The sequence below is a fragment of the Anastrepha ludens genome, chromosome 6 (genome assembly GCF_028408465.1).
Source record: "Anastrepha ludens isolate Willacy chromosome 6, idAnaLude1.1, whole genome shotgun sequence".
In the NCBI taxonomy this organism is placed as follows: domain Eukaryota; kingdom Metazoa; phylum Arthropoda; class Insecta; order Diptera; family Tephritidae; genus Anastrepha; species Anastrepha ludens.
The window spans coordinates 20,448,303-20,468,864 of record NC_071502.1 but is presented as its reverse complement, the minus strand read 5'-3'; the positions used below and the strand labels follow the sequence as shown (position 1 = coordinate 20,468,864).

At 39.4% G+C, this 20,562-nt stretch overlaps 1 protein-coding gene across 2 annotated transcripts in view; it reads right to left on the bottom strand.

Moving 5' to 3' along the window:
- Window positions 1-20,562, bottom strand: part of LOC128868500 (uncharacterized) — a 64,094-nt gene that overhangs the window by 25,059 nt on the left and 18,473 nt on the right. The gene's annotated exons all lie outside the window — the stretch shown is intronic.

Sequence of the window (20,562 nt, the reverse complement as noted above, 5' to 3'; positions counted from 1 at the left end):
TTCTAATTTTTATCGTAAATTTATCGTAATTAGCTGCCCAACTTACGAAAGAGTAAACCAAAACAAAATTGAGAGATCTTGTGTAATAACCGAAAAAGTAAAATTTTGATAATGGAAGCAAAAACAAAAAAAAAAGAAATGTTTATAAAATTATGTTATCGAGGAGTTTGCTGAACACCTCAAGTTGCTGTTGTTGTGGAGAAAACCAAATTGTCTTCTAAGAAACTGTTTCACCTCCATGAGGAGCTGTGCCAGTTATTGAAGCAACTGCATCTTCTAAAAACTGTTAAGTCATCATTAACGGCATCAAGTTTAAAATGGAAGAAAGTCTGTTAGGTTAGACTTGGCTGATCGCACATAGACCAAAAATTTATCTACAGGGTTTGATTCAAAAGTAATGAGCCTTCCCGCGCGGAGCGTCTGCCAAGCGATCAACCGAATGGGCTGACCGCGGCATTTTACAGAGAAGTGCTCCTTCGGCTGAAAAACCGCGTCGCCCGGGTTCGGCCCGACCTCGCCAACAATTCGACCCTTCATCACGACAGTGCGTCGGCGCACACCGCCTTCCTCTGCACCTCTGCATTGACCAATATGGGGGTTCCGGTGCTTCCCTACCCTCCCTACAGCCCAGACCTGTCCCCTCCGGACTTCTTCTTCTTCCCGCGCCTGAAAAGAAAGCTGAAGGGGTGGCGTTTCGACTCCATCGAGGCGATCCAAAAAACTGTGACAGCCGAATGGAACGCGATTCCGGCGGATGAGTTTAAAAAATGTTTCCCGCAGTGGTAGGACCGCTACCAGCGGTGTATTGACGCTCAAGAGTCCTATTTTGAAGAATATTAGCTGTATAAGCCAAAAGGTTTAATAAAACTGCTTAAAAAAAATAAGGCTCATTACTTTTCAATCAAACCCTGTGTAGCATAGGAAGAAAATAAGATCTATCGGCAAACCCCACCAAAAATGGTGTTGTCCTCTTTATCAGAAGGAGGAAGCTTGTTGGATATCTTGGAGTAATCCTCGATACTAAACTTCTTTGAAAATCAAACGTTGAAACAAAGACATCCAAAGCACTGATAGTTTTCTGGCAGTGCAAAGGGATCTTTGGGAAAACTTGGGGTCCTTCTCCTAGGATCTACACGGCTATGATAAGACCTATTATCACCTATGCCACAGTGGTCTAGATGAGCAGACTCTTTCTCGTGGGAGTCAAGAGGACCTTATCAAGAATACAACGCCCTGTGGCCACTTGTTGCACCGGAGCTTTTCCGACTACTTCAGGTCCGGCATTAGATGCTCTGGTTTGTCTACCACCACTTGATGTTTTCATTCAAAGGCGACGTGCAGGATGAAACACAATGAGAACTCGTACGGCCCCTGTCCGGTATTGGAAAACAGAGAAGGCATGGACTTCAATCCAACGATTCCCTCCATGCCCCTTGACTCCATGTCATCAAGAGTCGTACTTGAAAAGAGATACAGTGTGGTGCTGCCAGAGGCTCAATTGTGGTCAAACTCTGAAAATCAGCCCGGCGAACACTGTTTTCGCGTTTTCATGGATGGCTGTAGGACCGAGCACGGCTTCAGCTCTGAGGTCTACGTGGAATCCAGTGGGACAAAACTGGACTTTTCTCTTGGAATGCATGCATCTATGTTTCAACCTGAGACGTATGCTGTTCAAGAAGCGATGAACTTTGCTGTAGAAAACAGATGAAGAAGCAAATCTATATGTGTCTGCAGTGACAGCCAAACTGCGCTCATGGCCTTAGACAGCCTCCCAACCACATCAGGGGTCTCGAGTCCTGTAAATCCAGGCTGAACTATGTCGGTAGATATAATAGCCTGATGCTAACATGGGTTCCGGGACATGTGGGTATCGTGGGTAACGCGACCTCTGACTCTTTAGCTAGGATGGACTCCTTAGGCACACTTCTTTGACCTGGAACTACAACCCACAAGCGAGCTTGGCAGGCTGAGAGAGGCTGCAGGTGGACTAAACTGATGTTACCTGTCATGTCCGATCGACTGTCGCAAATCCTCCTGTCATTAAGCAGAAGAGACTGCAGGCAGTTGGTTGGACTGATGACGGGCCACTTTCTATAGGCAAAGCAGATGGAAAAAGTGGGCATTTCAGACAGTGTTCTCTGCCCAGCTTGTGAAGAGGAGGATGAGATGGCGGTCCACTTTCTGTGCGTCTCTTCTGGGTTTTTTTGCTCCACAAAATCTAATCAACTTTCTTCGGAGGTCGGGTAAATTTAGAGAAAATGAAAAGGGAATCCGAGTGCAGTACAATGGACTTAATTGTGTCTGAATGCTGTACCTGGCAGTTGTCCCGACAAAAAAAAAACAAAAACAAAAAAAAAGGTTCTTTGAAAAGTTTATATGAACTATAAAATAAAGTAAGATCTTAGTTTTAATAATAATAAAACTCAGAGCACAACAACGAGATGGAGAGTTTCCAAAGAGAACTATACCCGGCGTTAATCGGAATTATCCCAGAAATTAAGTCCAACTAATGCGGATAGACAAGTAGAGTTAATTCTGGTAACTTAAGCAGATTAGGGGAATTTTCGATGGCTACATTGCCGAAAAATGACAGTTAATATCTATTGTGAATGAAAAATAATGAAACTTTTAAACAGAAGATCAAGAAAGACTTAAAACAATCGTTGCAGCATTAAAATTCTAGAATAATATGATGAGCAGAACAGGAGTAAGTATTCTGGAGCATTTTCGTTTTATTTTTTGCTAATTTCAGATGGCAAGCAGAAAGATACGTTCAACCTGGACGGAGAGGGACGAGCAGGCGCTCATAATCAAATGGAGAGAACGTCTGAATGATTTGTGGAGGATGCAATGAATGAATGCAATGCTTGTTTGCACTAACCCGGTCGAACTTACATTAATTGTTTTGATACTTCGGAACACTTTGAGAAATTGCAAATTAGAATTTTCTCAATTTTTTTAAATTATTTCTTAGTATCAGCGCAGCTAATAAACGTGATTGTTGCCTGTAGTCCCTCTTTCACTGACAAGACTATCCAATAAGCAAATCAGCTGTTCACTAATCCGCTTAACAACTGTCTGTCAAACTAGAATTCTAATCAGAGTCAACTAAGCCGGTAATCCCGATTAATGCCGCCGTCTACCTAGGCTATTACGAATGCACCGTGGAAACAGGGTACTTTTTGACTTACCTAGCGAACTACGTGCTGTGAAAAGGAAGCATAAATTTACATACATATAAATATGTGTTTGTTAACAGCAGTCGTTTTTATTAGCAAATAATGGATAATCAGTAACAGTGGCTTCATCAGAGCAGTTCCTTTGGAATCCCCTCGCACCTTCTCATTTTTATTTAACAAGGTTCAGATTCATGAGCGAATATTGAAGTGCGATTATTCTTTGTCAACATAGGGCTCTGATTTTTATTTGTCCAATTCAGAATGAAATTTAAGACTTCATCAGCTAAATTTCAGTTACAGTACACATATAAAGCGTGATCAGATTGGAGGCACTTTTCCAGTAGGGGGTTTTTGACAGATGACGCGTGACTACTGTCAAACTAAATATATAATTTTTTCAGTATTCATTGACATTTCATCATGGAACGACTTACGCTTTAACAAAGTTTACAAATCGTAAAATTGTATTACGAAAATCGACGCTCTGTGAAAAGGGCTCATCGTGCGATCAGGCCAAATTATTGAATATGGCAATGAGGCCCATAGTTGACTTAATCGCTACGTCGATAAGCAAAATTGGGCTGAAGAACAACCCGAAGCCATTCTTTACATCCATTGAAAACAACCGCATGGTGCGCCCTATGGGCGGGAGGAGGCTAGCGCTCATGTAACTGTGAGTGGCGAACGCCTTCAATGGATTTACGCCGTTGTCGTTTCGGTGAGTAATTTATCTCTCGTTTCGGACCAGTGGATCGGTGGATTGGCCAACAAGATCGTATGATATCGCACCTTTGAGGGTATGAAAATTCTAAATGCTTTGTGGATAAACCAGCTTCAATTGAAGGCATTGGAAGCCAACATTACTAAAGCTACTCACGAGATACCGACCGAAGTCCTCCAGCGAATCATTCAAAATTGGTGTTCATGGATGACCGAATTACAGCGCAGTTGCGGGCAGCATTTGAAAGGGATTATCTTTAAAAAATAATTGTCATGAATGGTTCTCAACAAAAATAATAAAGATTTCACAGTCAATTTGAATTTTCTTTGACTGATTTCAATTTAAAATCCGATACCACTAAATTGATCACCCTTTACATATATCCTCATATAACGCTCGTTTGCTGAAAGAACGTCATAACCCAAGAATTTGTTTTTGAAAATGTGTCTTTAAGCTTATTTATAGAGGAAAAGTATATAGAAAACTTTTGAAGCCATTTTTCTTGAATTTTCGAATTTTTTCAGTATGTCGCTCTTCCAGTAAACAGACGATATGTGTGATGTAAAACAAAAATAAAAACTTTGTGAAGTATTCCTACGGCTACCTAAGCAAGTAAACGCCACTACTTAGAGAAAATTTGCAAAGTAAACCAACAAAATTAGAAAATAGCCAAGGCAGAACTAACCAAAACACCCAAAGTAAAATAACTTTCATTGCTATTGCATTGTATTTGTAGTTCATACATACATGGGGGCGCCAATGTCAACATCACTTCAGAGATAATAATCAGTTGAAACTCAAGCCTATAAACATTGCCTACGGCCAGACACATACTTGCAGTTCGGTCTTGTTATATATTTTTTTCTATTATTTCTCTGCCTTTTTGTTACCAACTTTCCTCCACTTAGGTTTGTCGCTGCGGTTGTGGTAGTTGCGGTGGTTTTGTGCTCAAGTCTGCGCCTCGAGTTACGAGCAAATAAGAACCTATGCATGTTTGAATGTATGCGTGTGTGCATACACACAATTGTTGGCGCGCCATTTTCCTTCGGGCCGACCACTGTCGCAATGTTAAGGTTGGTCGCAAAAAAAAAAACATACAACAAACCACCAGTATCGGTGTAAGAGGCGCCGAGAAAAGCGTTGAAAATGTGGCTGGCACTTTTAAAGTGCGCTCAAGTGTGGCTAAATGTACTCGGCTAATTTAGTGTGACTTGATGTATGTGTGTGTGTTACTTACGACACTGGTGTGCAGTAGCGTAGATGGGAGAGATCAAGAGGACTGACCTCTAAGTAGCTAAAGTAAAGCGCGGTAAATGGAATGAGTTATGTAATATCGCCATCATATTTTTCTTAGCTGACTATCGATGTTTCACAATAATTTTTGAAGAAATTCAAAAACCTATGCACATCAACCCGTAACGCAGCCAGAAAAAGACCTTAACCAAATCTAATATCCTTGAATGCCAAAAAGATTTCCGGGGTTATTTAGAAGTACGCCAAAAATTTCGCTTGTCAGAGCTACATTCATCCACCTCCTGCTATAAACCTAAGCTCGCTGCTCGACACAACTGAAACTGACCACCGCCTCATGGCCTTAGACAGCCACCCAATCACATCAGGGGTAGTCGAGTCCTGTAAACCCAGGCTGAACTATGTCGGTAGACATAAAAGTTTGATGCTAAAGTAAAGTATATTGCGTAACGATACCTTCTTAACTAGGATGGGCTCTGAGGTCAAGTTCTTTGACCAGGAGTCCGTTCCGCCACTCCCTTCTGCAGCCATCAAAGCCACGGTTAGCAAACGGGTTATTTTAACATACAAGCGAGCTTGGCAGACTGAGAGAGGCTGCAGATGGACTAAACTGATGTTACCTGTCATGTCCGATCGACTGTCCCAAATCCTTCTGTCATTAAGCAGAAGGGAGTACCGACAGCTGGTTGGACTGATGATGGGCCACTTGCTGTGGGCGAAGCACATGGAAAAGGGAGGCATCTCACACAGTGTACTCTGCCCAGCTTGTGAAGAGGAGGATGAGACGGCGGACCACTTCCTTTACGTCTGCCCCGTCTTCGCTCGAATCAGGCTTGAGGTCTTTGGCAGTGATGTGTTAAGAAGCGACCACCTTGCCTCCTTGGCACCACAAGATCTACGCACATTTCTTCGGAGGTCGGGTAGACTTTATGAAAGTTAAAGGGAATCCGAGTGCAGTACAATGGACTTAATTGTGTCTGAGTGCTGTACTTGCTAAAGTGCTTGACCTTGTCAGTGTGGTTTAGTCACCGGTCGTCTTCGATCGTCTTCCAGAGGGAGACCTAACGAGTGTGTTTGAGAGGGCAGGTCACCAGGTGCTTAGTGTCGTGCGGTGTGCCTTCACATGTCGCGGTCGATTCTGGATAAGAAGGAACTCAACCTACTATCTACTCTGGATAGGTAGGAGTTTAGTCTGCTAGAGTATCCAGAACGCAATTGGGCAAAAGTACGCGAGTTTCGCGAGGCAGCATAAACTCTTCGTCTGCAATAGGTTGTGGTTGGACTGCGAAAAAGGCATTCGAAGGTTGAGAGTTTAGGAAGGTAGTAAGGGTTTCTGGATGAATGTCATTTAATGATTTTCTGTATACTGCCTGGTCCAGTAGTTGCAGTTGTGTTTTGTCCTGGATCTCGTTAGTGTAGTTGAAGAGATGGGTCCTGAAGTGCCTAGGAGGTGGCTCAGTGCGCTGTGATTCACTTTGGACATACCATGATACTGGTGGTATTTTTCGTTATAAACTTCAGGACAGTGTCAATATTAAATGGGCATCTGGCTCTTTTAGTCATAATTTTATTCGCCGGTTTTACAACTATTTCTGCAACCCTGCTAATACTAGATCAGATGTTTGAGATGAACGGTAGACTTCTCACATGGACTCCTAGAACCAAAATCGGGTGTGGAATTTATAAATTAAATACGAAGCTGGTTTCATTGGGCAGAGTTAGGGGATGAAACACTAACTCTCATCAGTCTGATTTGATGTGAGTGTTAAAACCACGTGGGCTCATCTCTGAATTCGATAAATGAGCACACAGCTGGAATAGAAATAATCGATTACAAGATACAGAAAAAAACGGCATAGTACGATGAATTCGCTCATTAATAACCAAAAGATGCAAAAACAAGGCAGGTTAAGTAAGATGGTTGCCCATGCGAGAACCCATTTGCACGAATATACAGGGAACGCCAGCTGAGCAGAGGAGGCTTAGATGATACCACCTTATCCTCCAGTACTAGAAGCGATACCCGGTCTTACTGCGTAGATACCTAGCGGACCATATCCAATAAGGACACCTACAAAATTTGAGACCTGCAATTTTGTTAGCTATAGAAGCTCCCTTGATCGCTCCCGATGTACCCTTGTCCTATCAGACCATATCCAGTAAGGGTGCTCACCAAATTTGAGAGCTGCGGCTTTATTAGCCTTAGAAGCTCGCTTGAACTCGCCTAACCTATCCGTGGCTAGAAGGATCTCGCGACTTTGAACGAAAAATCGCTTCACCGTGCAGGTAGAAGGTAATCAATATACACAATACCCTCTCCTATGAGCTGAGGTAACTCTCACTTTTCGTAACCCATTCGGCATTACGAGTAATTTCAATGTTCAAAGGGTTACCAGCAGCGTTTTTTTGGGTTTGTTGATGTAATCAAATAATAGCTCATTTGAGAAGCTGAATAGCTCATAGGTGGACTCACTCTCCCCAAGTACCACTATAGAGCCATTTTGATACCATTATGAGACCTCCAACGAGTAGATATCTACAACCAATCAGAGCTGTTGAAGTAATGGAGAAGATAGATGGGATTTAGGTTGGCGCACAGTTCCAGGTTGTCGAAGAAGGAGCACCCAGTTACCTTAATCGTCTAGTTGCCAAACCCAGGCATTTACAGAGAAAATGCTCTACAGACTTTTTCTTTGAAAGGTCTCCACCGCTTCTGCAATGGGGGCTAGCTTTTCCGCGTGCGTGCCGATTGTTCAGTGATTGATCAACACAGCTAAGAGTTTGTAAATTGAATGGCGTGGAGTTCCCCGAACTTTCTAAGCCCTCCGCATATTATACTGGGGCCACAGGGTTTTCGAAATACTACACACGAAAATAGAGCTCCATCTTTTCTGCGCTTTCCTGAGAAATAAGTTGTGCAGTTCTCCTTTAACAACTGTCAGGGGATGCCGTTGACCGGGTAGTAATCTCTGAGACCAATTCAGTCCCCTTCCGGGAAAGCCCAACAGCTATGTCACTTCCCTCTATGTTCCTATGCCTTGAATCTCAGATCAGAGAAATGTTACCTGTACTTCCAAGAGATTTGGTCCCCTCTTTACAGGAGTTCACCGATTTGGATCTGCACCATGGCCTTGTCAGAGCCTTGATCGGAAAAATGTAGATATCTCCCTCGCTCCCGCATTCAGTAACCATTCTGCATGCCAGCAGGATCGCAAAGGCAACTGCCTGAAAAACACTAGCAGAGTTCGGCGATTTAGAAATATATAGATAAGTTGGCTGATTTAGAGAAAACCTCTGCTCCGTTTCCTAATTCCATCTTGGAGCCGTCAGTGTAGACAGAAGTAGAATTTGTGAAACATTCAGGCAATAATTAAAAAAAGAAAATGGCAACAGTGAGGGGGACTGATTTTTGCAGAATTCATTTTCTGTTTTCCAGAATCCCTTTTAAAGTTGCAATTTTTTTTTCAAATAATTATAACAAAAATTTTTAACGGGAAAATGAGATAGTTTTCAGCAAAGGTTGTTTCGGAAATATTTCATACCACCTTTGCCCAAAGTAATTTTCTAAAGCAGCCAAACAGACGGACGTACCGATTTTAAATAGAATTGTAATAAAATATTTCGAGAATAAATAAAGGGTTTTCCAATAACAGGTGTTATGTCGAATAGCCCTTGTCGGACTGCAATACAGAAATTTGTAAAAAAATTTGAGCTGTTGGGACAAGTTAGTGATGTGAAGAAAAAAACCCGTGCACGTCGCTCAAGAACAGCCGAAAATATTGCTGTTGCAGCCGAAAGTGTTTAAGTAAATCCAGGTTTGTCCATTCCCTGTCGTTCTTTGGAATGAGGCAGGCATTCCACCAAACGTCATTACACCGTATTTTGCATAAAGATTTGGGTCTTAAAGCTTATAAAGTCCAGTCAACACAAGAACTCAAGCCGGCCGATCATCAACAACGTCGTGTCTTTGCTGATTGGGTCGTTGAAATACATGAAAATGATCCGGAACTCCATCGAAAAATCATCTTGAGTGATGAGGCTCATTTCCACCTCGGTGGCTTCGTTAACAAGCAAAATTGTCGGATTTAGGGCTCAAAAATCCAAGAGTTATTGTTGAAAAGACTCTCTATCTTCAACGTGTGACTGTTTGGTGCGGTGCATGGTCCGGCGGAGTCATTTGATCTTACTTTTTGGAAAATGAAGCTGGATCAACAGTTACGGTGAATGGATTTCGCTATCGAGAGATGATTCACGATTTTTTATGGCCGGAATTGGATGGTATAACGTTTATTTTCAACAAGACGGCTCTACGTCCCACACAAGCAACCACAAGAAACCATTGATCTTTTACGGGGAAAGACCTCCAATAACACCTCTTATTGGAAAACCCTTTATAATACGCCCACAAGTGAAGTACAAAATTTCAAGTCAAAGCAAAAGAAAAAAAGCAGGGTTTGAGGGTTAAGCTAAAAATTTAGTGGATTCCGAAGAGAGATCTACTAATCACAGGAATACCCATATGGCGTAACATATGACTGCTAAAAATTCCTCGTTTTAATACTTACATATACCTAAATCGATTTCTCCCCCTCACAAAAATTTATCCACGCGCCTGCTCGTATCGGCTGTTGGTTAGTGAGTAGGAAGCCCCTGGGTGCTTTTCAGTGCAATACTGTCATACGGGTTGCTCGCTCTCGTTTTGGGTAAACGGATTTTTATCTCAACTTATTTTGGAATTAGCATTTTGCAACGCTTGCAGGTAGCGCCACTGATTTTCACCAGGGCGTGCATGTGTGTGTGTGTGTGTAAGCTTCTGGTATGCGAGTGGCTATTTTTCTTCTATTTTTTTTTTTTGACGAGCAATGTGTGAAATTTCCTTTCTTATATTTGCTAATCGCATTCGCCCTTTATTTTCTTCAGGTACAAAGTTTATCGCCGTTTTTTTGTTGCTGGCCAGTTAAATTGAAATTGAAATTAAGCTCGTAAAGTTGAATGATAAGCGGCATTTATTTGGACTGGCATAAAAAAGGTCATTACTACTATTTTTCACACCTTGCATAAATTTGCTCTTTGACACTGACATTGTCGTTTGATTGCCAGTTGTGTGCCTCAATTGCGTGGCAGGCAGCCTTTTCTATTTAAATAAATTCAACCATTTTTGTGCGAGGAAGAAAGGAAAATTACAATTGGCTGGCCAAATTTATGCAAGCAAATGGGAGTAGAGTTGGGAAAAATAAATTTTAAGGTGTGTTATTTAGGCTACTTATTTAGATTTTATGGGCTGTCGCGCAATGGAGGTAGGTAACGAGCTGCTCTTTGAGGTATTTACATAGTTTTTAAATTTATTATAATTAAAGGTGGCAATGAATATTCGAGTCAATTAGAGAATAACTAAAATAAATTTGGTTCTAGTTGAAGTTAAAGGTGCAAAAATAATTTTAATTTTTTTCAAAAGGCCAATTTTTCAGCAGTTATTTTATAAATTGTTTGGTTATGTAGACCGCACGGCGTATTTCCAATGCAACCACTTACTTTGAAATCTCTTCGTATTTCATTTTATAAGTTATTCTCATGTACTTTCTTTTAAGTCTACCCTAAATTTCATTCGATTTTTGTCAACCAGCTCCTCTATTTGAACTCAAAATCAAAAAATACATTGGGTTTAGTCCTGATTTTTATCAGTCATGAAGTCGCACTACATCAACTAATCAATGTACGGCACAGCACAGTTGAGAGAATACAGAAGACGTGGCCAACATCAGATCGTTAACCGGCTTTCAGCGATTTTGAGCTAATCAGCTCAAAAGTCGTCATTGGTTACGTCATAAATGGGGTTATGGGCCAACGAAATAAAATAAGGGGTTAGGGGTAGTCAGAGGCCTAAAAAATGATATATTTTTATTGCTAGTCAATTGCTTCATTTTAAAAAAATAAAAAACAGTAAAATTTATCGCTGTTTGTGTGGAGCCCGTTTCTCCAGAAGTCCCTTGCGGTGATCATCACAAGTCCTTGGAGATTCATCTAAAATCAATCGCACAAGAGAAATTAGTTTTATTAATAGATAATCTAATGCCCTTGGCGGCCTCAGGAAATATTTTTCAGATTTCCGAGAAAAAAACGGCAGCTAACACAGTGCGACATCAAAAATCAAACCGCACCGGACCTTTTTTTTCTGAAAATATACCTATTCAATAGCAAAACCCTCGCTGGGTTTTTAAAAGTTAGCTCGATTTTTTTTTTTATTGCGTTTTGAAGTTTTCTATTTTCATGAGATTTTGGAGTTTTACCTGTACGCTAAATTTGACTTATAAATCGACCTTTGTTTGATTTAATCGATTTATTTTGTCATAGCTTGATGCAGAAATTTCGTACATGTACAAATAAACTTATTTTGAGAAGAACCTATATCTCAATACGCAATTTTGAATACCAAAATTTCGAAAAACTGTATGTTTTTACCATTTTTTACTGTAATTATGAAAATAATTTTATACGTAACCACCCGTTATACACATTTTCAGATTTTTCTATTTTTGCTAATATAGTATTTTTTCCAGATACGGTTTTCCAATGAATGGATGTAACAAAATGTGATCGTGAGTAGTGAAAAGCATGATTGGTCTCACAAGACTTTTAGCCTGTTAAGTACATAGAAAAGTGGCTAGCACACATTCCAAAATAAAAAGTATAAAGAAGGTTGTAGTCTGTCTTATCAGGAAATGTTTGTTTTAGAAATTCCAAAATTTGTTCCCAACGATTTTACCTGTTCTAAGATCGCAGCAGTCTTGCGAGATCAGGTTCGTGCATAACAACTCCTAAAACACATTTGATGCGCTAAATATTTTGTGAACAATACGGTTTTTGTTAACATATTTGAATTTATTAATTTCATTTACGTGAATTTTTTATGAATTAAGAAAATAAAAAATGTACAATTGTCCTGCAAATATTAACGTTTTCTGCTATTGTTGTGGACGTTTCACACCAGCGAGTGAAAAGCATGGATCAATCAGTGATGATTTTACTGTGGCATACAGACATTATTTTGATCGTGAAGTTATTTTGAATGTACCTTGGGCGCCAAACATAGTGTGTAGAGCTTGTTATGTTGGTTTAGTTAATTGGTTGCACAAAAAACAAAGCAGAATGCCTTTTGGAATGCCAATGCTATGGCACAATCCAGAAGAACATGATCCAAAAAATTGTTATAGTTGTGTATTATAAGAATTCAAGTCTATATTCTTTTTACATAATCTATTTAATATTTTTACCTACAGAGTTTTTAGATATTTAAAAAAAAATTTAAAGCAGAGTATAAAAAAATTATTTTTATGAAAAAAAATCTTGTTAAAAATTTATTTTTTTAGAAAATAACAAACTTAAAGTTCAGTTTTATGTTTTTATCTTATAAATGACTTTTTTAGTACATTTTGCAACATTTTTGCTAGAAGAAATAGTGAGAAATTTTAATTATTTCATAATTACAGTAAAAAATGGTAAAAACATACAATTTTTCGAAATTTTGGTATTCAAAATTGCGTATTGAGATATAGGTTCTTCTCAAAATAAGTTTATTTGTACATGTACGAAATTTCTGCATCAAGCTATGACAAAATAAATCGATTAAATCAAACAAAGGTCGATTTATAAGTCAAATTTAGCGTACAGGTAAAACTCCAAAATCTCATGAAAATAGAAAACTTCAAAACGCTATAAAAAAAAAAAATCGAGCTAACTTTTAAAAACACAGCGAGGGTTTTGCTATTGAATAGGTATATTTTCAGAAAAAAAAGGTCCGGTGTGGTTTGATTTTGATGACCCCAAAATTGTCGCACAGTGTAATTGTTAAAAAAAAATCGAAATTTAAAAAAAAATCCTAAGGTACGAGTTTTTTATGTTTTTCAAAAGCAGTATACATTTTATTGAAATCTACCAAGCGGTTTTTAAGTTACACTGATCACCAGTTCAAAAAACATAGTTTTGAGAAAAACGCATTTAAAGTTTTGCTATCGAGCTCCGGAGCCCGAGCGCCCTTTGTTAATTGTTGAATAACTCCAAAAGAATATGTCGAATTCACTTCCATTCAATTTTTTGGAAAATTCTGACTACCCTTAACCCCATAAGCGAAGGCTATGTAGAGTTTTTGCGCATATCACCCACACAATCGAATTATCGTACACAAATCGCCTTCACAAGCAAATCAGCTGATGCCTTCAAAATTGCTGAGAGCCGGTTAACGGTCTGATGTTCGTCACACCTCTGCCTTCTGTACATCGTGGATTATATTGAACTAACCTTACTTTACACATTTTGTTTTTATTTCATTCGTCCCTCTCTCTCTCATTCTCTGTCAAATTCTCTATGACATAACAGCCACAGTTACTCTCCCAATTTTGCTTCTGAGCCTTGTAATCTGCATACAAAGCCTTTTAATGTGTCATCCTTGTACTGGACTTCCAGCCACTGTTTACGGGAACTTCAACTTGATCCGCAAAATACTACTTCACTAACCCTTCCATCTAACTTCGAACCATCCATGGATAGATTCATCAGACCCTGCAATCCCCGCTCCGTCTTTCCTTTAGGGAATGTGAATGGTGAATGACTCGCTCGCCCCGAGCGAAGGTGTCCCTTGATTAGTTCCCAAGAGGATGGACTTTTCAGCTTCTTAACCGCTGTCGACTTGTTATAGTTCAGGTGGTTTTATTTTCATTTATTTTATTAGTTCGGGTAGTTGTTGCCTTTCGACGCACTCAATGCGAATCGATATAAGGTGGTAGCCGTAGTACACGAACAAAAACTATATAGAAATTATTTTCATTATTAATTTATTATTAGGTTAGATTTTGGTGGTAGTGGGTCTGTACGACCAACTCTCTTAGACCTTACAGGTCCGTATGACACTGTTCCTTCCTCTTACTCATCTCTACAATTTCTAGAATATTCACGGAAGAAAACTCGTAGTCTCGAGGAACCCCTGACCTGTTATACAAGACACGATTTTCGAGATACCCTTTCTTGAAAGGCTAAGCCGTTTCTTTGTCTTTTTTTATTTGCGTCCCCAGTAGCTGTATCTTTTTTTATCCGAAAGGGAAATCTTACATAGATACCGTCAACATAGATGGCATGTACGATTCATACTAATCGCTCAAGTTGCACCTCATTCGGGACCACGCACTGTCAGTATTCCTACTAAACTGGACTTGCGAAACAGTACACCTACGTACTAAGCCCTCACTCCGACCTATGTATGCATTGCATCGCAGGGCAAAGCTGTCCAGTATGGCTCTTCATATATGTTTCTGTCTCTGTCTACCCTTCATTACTTATTTGTATTCTTTGTTTTCTTTTTTCCGCAGTTCCTGTAACACATTTGCGGACGATTCTCTCATCTTGGCCCACGCCAACTTCGATTACAGCATATCGTACCCTAAATACAAAAGGGTCACAACTCAAAATTTTCCACACTCGAGCTTGACTTGTTTACAGTAGCACAGAAAACAAACTATGTGACATATCACACTGAAATTTGCCATGTAAGCTTATAACAGTCCTACCAAAAAACAAAAAATTTATTTTTGCCATATGTCATCCGCGGACCGTTTTATTGATAACGTCTCGCTCATATTTGAGCAGAAGGTACATTTTGAGTTGTGACCCTTTTGTATTTAGGGTGCGATATGATTTACAATATTGCTAGGGGCTGTTTTTTTCTTTTATCAATTTTTCAATCGACGTTCTTTCAGATTCGTTTTTCGGGCAGAAGAAGAAGAAGTGTTTCTCGTTTTCACTATCGTTGCCGCAGAACGAGCAGTCTGCTGAGTCCTCGTGTCCGAGTCTTTGGAGATACTATCTGTAGCATCCATGTCCCGTCAGGAACTGTGTCAGGTAGTAATCCGTGTCATCATATCTTCTCTCAACCCATGCCTGCACACTACTGTTGAGTTTATTCGACCACTTCCCTTTTGTCGCTAGGTCCCAGCGATTTTGCTACTCATTTATGCTCCTCTGTCTATCTTCCAATTAATTTTCAATTAGTCAAAAAAGTACAATATTTCCGCCTTCTTCGCGTATGTTTTTTGTTTAGCGCTTTCCCTCATATGAGTGCTGTTGTTACTGTTTGATTATTAGTGTGCTCGTGGCCATAAGTAACCCAATGGCACTTCTATCACTGAGCAGTTGAAGATTAGTACCGTTCCTGACTAACTCATCGGATTTACAATTTCCCTCAATATCTCTGTGGCGCGGAACCCAAACAAGGCTGACCTTGAATACGACACTAATATCATTCAGTCCTAAATGATTCATTCCTGGGCCACCTTTGATCTTTGTATAGCCACATTCAATGATTTAATGGCCACCTGGCTATCCGAGAATATATTTATTGTAGTTTTTGTTACGGCATGCGTATTTAGATACGTAGCAATGTCTTTTATAGCTAAAACGTTTGCCTGATAGACGCTGCAGTAATCTGGTAGTTGCACGGATTGAAATTTGAAAAGATCGAGCCAAGGAGCACCAGATTTGGTGGCTCCTAAAATACTTAGGCTAAAAAGCTCATTGCTCTGAAAAGAGGGTAGATAGTCAAGGAGGGAAGGTGAAAAGTATCAGAGAAAGAGAGGAAAGAATAGAGACAGAGATAGAGATAGTTCGTCCTGTGAGAATTTTCCAGATTCTTTGGCAAATCTGTAAATATCTTCCAGTTTTAGAGAACGAATATTACTCATTCTCACGACATCAGAACCCTAAACTCGTTAGGATAGTTCAAGTCCTAAATCCTTCGAAAATACGCCGTAGTCTATCTTTTCGTCTATCCTGGGATCATCTGTATAGAAATTTAATTCCCCCCTTCTCTATGGCCTTGGTGTTTGCCATTCTCTTTTTGACGCAATGCTTGCCTTGAGGTCTGTCGAAGGTGATCTAAGAATAGAGTAGTCCATTTGTTCTTTGTGACTATTCTATAAAGTGACTATTAAAAATTAAAAGTTGTGACTATTAAAAAGTTAATTCACATAATTCAGAATTTTATTTATGACGATGTTCCAGAAGAAGGTGACATGACTATAATTGAATAAATTTAAATTTCTGTATTCTGTGTAAAATAAAAAAATATAAATATACTTTTATTTTTGCCCTCCCCCGAAAATAAGCCCTAGCCCGTATTTTGGACCAAAAAAAAAAAAGTAAGTAAGTGCTTTATTTTCGGAAAAAGTCGGTAATAAATATTTATAAGTTTGGTTCCGTTTTCTAGGAGACGCGATATGTAGATAATAAAGGGTGGTTAAGTTCCAAAGGCCGGTGTTGATTTTGAATAAAGTACAATTTTTTTAGGACATTATTGTAATTTCTCTTTGCTATGATAACACTAGTATAGCTCAATTACGTATGGAACAAAATATTGGCCAAATGACCGCCACGGCCTCGGCGGCACACCTCCGAAGACCAGGAAATGCAAATAGTTCCTTATCTAAAGGGTGGATAAGTTTTAAGGGCCGGTGTTGGTTTTGAATAAAATACAACTTTTTTGGAAAGTTATTATCATTTCTCTTTATTATGATAATATTGGTATGGCTCAATTACGTGCGGAACAAAATATTGGCCAAACGCCCGCGGCACACCTCCATCCGATGGTCCAAATTTTCGACGACGTTGAGGCATAATTGAGGTTCTATGCCGTTAATGTGCCGAATTATCATTTAGCTCTTTAATTGTTTGCTGGCTTGTCGACGTACACCCTTTCTTTCCCATAACCCCAAAGAAAGAAGTCCAACGATGTCGTTGACGTTTAGGTGTGGTTCACATTCAACATCGGCCCTTGAAATTTAACCACCCTTTATAAAAAATCTCAATAAAGCCAAATCCGCTCATGCGCATCTAAGTTTTCAATTTCTATAAATTTATAAATGCGTACTCTCACACATATGCGGGCACGAGAATCTACATTAATAAAGGCCAATGACTGTGTTTTTAATTTGGGATCCCGTTATTCCCAAAACTCAAATATCTTTCACCTAATGCTTCTCATTAGTCTGCAAAATAAAAATGAAAAAGTTATAATCGTAAAATTAGGTTAAACAGAGCCCGCAGGTGACAAATGCGCACACAAATTCAAACACACATTTAAATATGAGCACAAGCCAGTGGTTGTTGAAGAATCATTTGCTGTGGTTTTTAGCATGAATTTGCATATTAATGTGCGTACTTTGAGCTATCTGTCTAACTGGCTGAATGTTTATTTGTCTGGTAAAAAGTGTTTACATTCTTACAATTATCAAAGCATAACGTTGGACACACACGAGTACATATTTACATACATACTTGTACTATGTGCTTGCTCAAGTATGTTACATGTGTATATACATGATAGCCTCATCTGATGACATTTGCAAGGGGATGCTTTCTCTCAAACCGTCGTCACATACAGATACTGATGGTCTTTCAGCTATTTTGCTTAAGAATTGTCCAGCGTTAGTAGTTCCTCTAAAGATTATTTTTAATACAATGTGAACGACACGAAGTGTTGCCAATTTCACACTGCCTCTATCTGTAAAACTGCTCATGACATTAACGTCAAAATTGTTCTAATGACAGTTGTTTATAAGCCATCAAAAGCATTTGCGTCTCAGTTTTGTTGCATTTTTTTCTGTGATGGAATTCAAACGTAATAGTGTAATTGCTTTAAATTTGGCTGGAAAATCACAATCATTGTTCGTGAGCTCAGTCACCTCCAAATGAATAAAACGTTTGTGTATCGCACTACAAAACGTTACAATGATACTGGTAGCATTGCAAAACGCTATGGAAGTAGACCAAAAAAAACCGCAACAACGCCAGAAATGGTTCGGAAAGTGAAGGCTCGACTTGAACGAAATCCACGTCGAAGTGGAAGAAAAATGGACAAAGAACTGAAAATATCGCAAGACAGCATTCGACGCATATTGAAAAATGAGCTCAAGGTCAAGGCTTACAAGTTCCAAAAAGCATACGATCTTTCACCCGAGCAAAAAAAAGTTCGGTGCGAAAGATCAAAGGAGTTGTTGCGCTTGCACGAACGTGGCGAATTTCCTAACATTGTGTTTTCTGATGAAAAAAAAATCCCAACTGAGCAGTTCATAAGCACTCAAAACGATCGTGTTTACTTGACCGAACGCTCATACGAGAGAGCCTAAGGAATTTGAGCCCACGTATGGCCACTCGAAGCAATTTCCCATCGCAAGTAATGGTTTGGGCCGCAGTGACCGCTGATGGACGCTCTCCAATCGTTTTTATCGAGCCTGGTGTCAAAGTGAATGCGACTTATTATCGGGGAAATGTTTTAGAAGCTGCTTTAGAGCCGTGGACACGCAAACATTTCGGTCGTAGACGATGGACGTGCCAACAGGACTCGGCACCGTCTCATAAAGCTCGTGTGAACCAAGAATGGTTAAAAAATCATGTTCCACACTTCACTTCGTCCACACAATGGCTTTCGAATTCGCCAGACGCAAATCTGATGGACTATTCCATCTGGTCTATTTTGGAGAGTAAGGTGAGGACTAAAAAATATGCCAGTATGGATGCGCTGAAAAAAGCGATTATACGAGAATGGGCCAAAATACCTCAAGATCACATTCGTGCAGCACTTTCTTAAATGATTGGAAGTTTACACCATTTTTTTTAAAGTGGAAGAAAAAATGATGTTCGTAATTATAGGCCGATTTTCAAGCTATCAATCATCTCTAAACTGTTTGAATGTATTGTAAAAGAAAAATTTATTTTGCGGTTTACCCAAACAGACATGGTTTTGTAACTGGCCGTTTTACAGCTACTAATCTTGCTGTTTTTAGCGAATTTTGTATTTCATCGTTTTCTAAAGGGACCCAGTTTGATTTTACGTCTACACTGACTTCTCTAAGGCATTTGACAAAGTGTCGTATGAGATTTTAGTAAACCAGTTGGTAGGCTTTCACTCCAGCTTTTTGCAATGGCTTAAGTCATATTTGTTGCCATTTCAGGTATCCCCCGAGGGAGCATCTTAAGGTCACTCCATTTTGACATTTTTATCAATGACATAAGCAAATGTTTAACTTTTTCTAATTTCTTGCTTTTCGCGGATGATTTAAAAATCTTCTCATCTGTTAATTATCTATGACTCAGTGGATGCTCAGAAGCTTCTACTCGACTTAAACAATCTTCATCATTGCTGCAAAAGATCGCGTCTGTCCTTAAATATTAAAAAAAATTTTTCATTTAACATTTTCGAGGCGTCAGTGCGTTTTTAGCACATCCTACACCATTTCAAATGATGTACTAGAAAGTGTGACAGAGTTTAAGGATCTTGGAGTTTTATTCGATACAAAATGTTCCTTCAGTGGCGACATTAATTTCATTCTGAATTTTCTGATCCGTATGCCTATAAACTGCTGTTTACGTTCTTGTTCGTTCTCACCTAGAGTACGCTGTTATCATCTGGAGACCGTTCCGTACGACCAACTCTCGATTAATACAATAGATTAGAAGGCGCTCAAAAATTTTTCTTAAGCAAGCATTACGTTCCCTCCGATTTGATTTGGATTCCATCCTAAAATTCTAGGCTAAAACTAATTAATCTAGAACCTCTTGAAAAGAGAAGGACAGTCCATTTAGTTTCGTTTATTTTCAGTGTTGTTAATGGCCTCGTCGACTGTCCAGATCTATTTGAGCGGATAAGTTTTAATGTTCCCCAAAGAAGTCTTCTAGATTTTTACCCTTTTTATGGGGGAAAACTTTAAGACTAAATTTGCGAGTGATGCACCAATTGCTCGCGTACTTCGAGACTATAATTCATTGTGCAATACCAGTCTGCTTGATTTTGCATTATCCAGATCTAATTTTATAAAAAACTTAAATTTATTTACTTAGTATTGTATGTATTTATATTGAAGCCAAATTTGACTTGCTCATAAACACAATTCTATGCAGGCTGGTTGGTGTGCTGAAAGTTTCTATGACTCAGCCTCGAAATACCATGGACAAAAAAGTACTACCTTGAACTAAGTAAGCTATTGAGGAGTAAAGTATTTTCTTCACTGGAAGCTTGGAAGATCAGCACAGCCTGAAAAATAATTTTGAGACAAATTTATGGACTTTTACTATGTATGTATGAACTTTACAGCGGCATAAACACAATGAAGCAATTAAGGGCTGAGGGGTTCCACTAGCGAAAGGAGGCTGGCCTCTGTAGGCAATCTCTTAAGGGACATGTAAGGATTGCGCAAAAGTGGTTTTCAAAATTCCGAAGTGGTAACTGCGACGTGGAGGATGTCCCGCGCGCTGATTGCCCTGAAGTCTTTAACTCCGACGCCTTGCTCGAACTCATGGAAGCTGAACCAAATTTGGCAGTCGATATGATAGCTCAGAGGTTAAATTCATAAAGATGAAACACCAAAACCC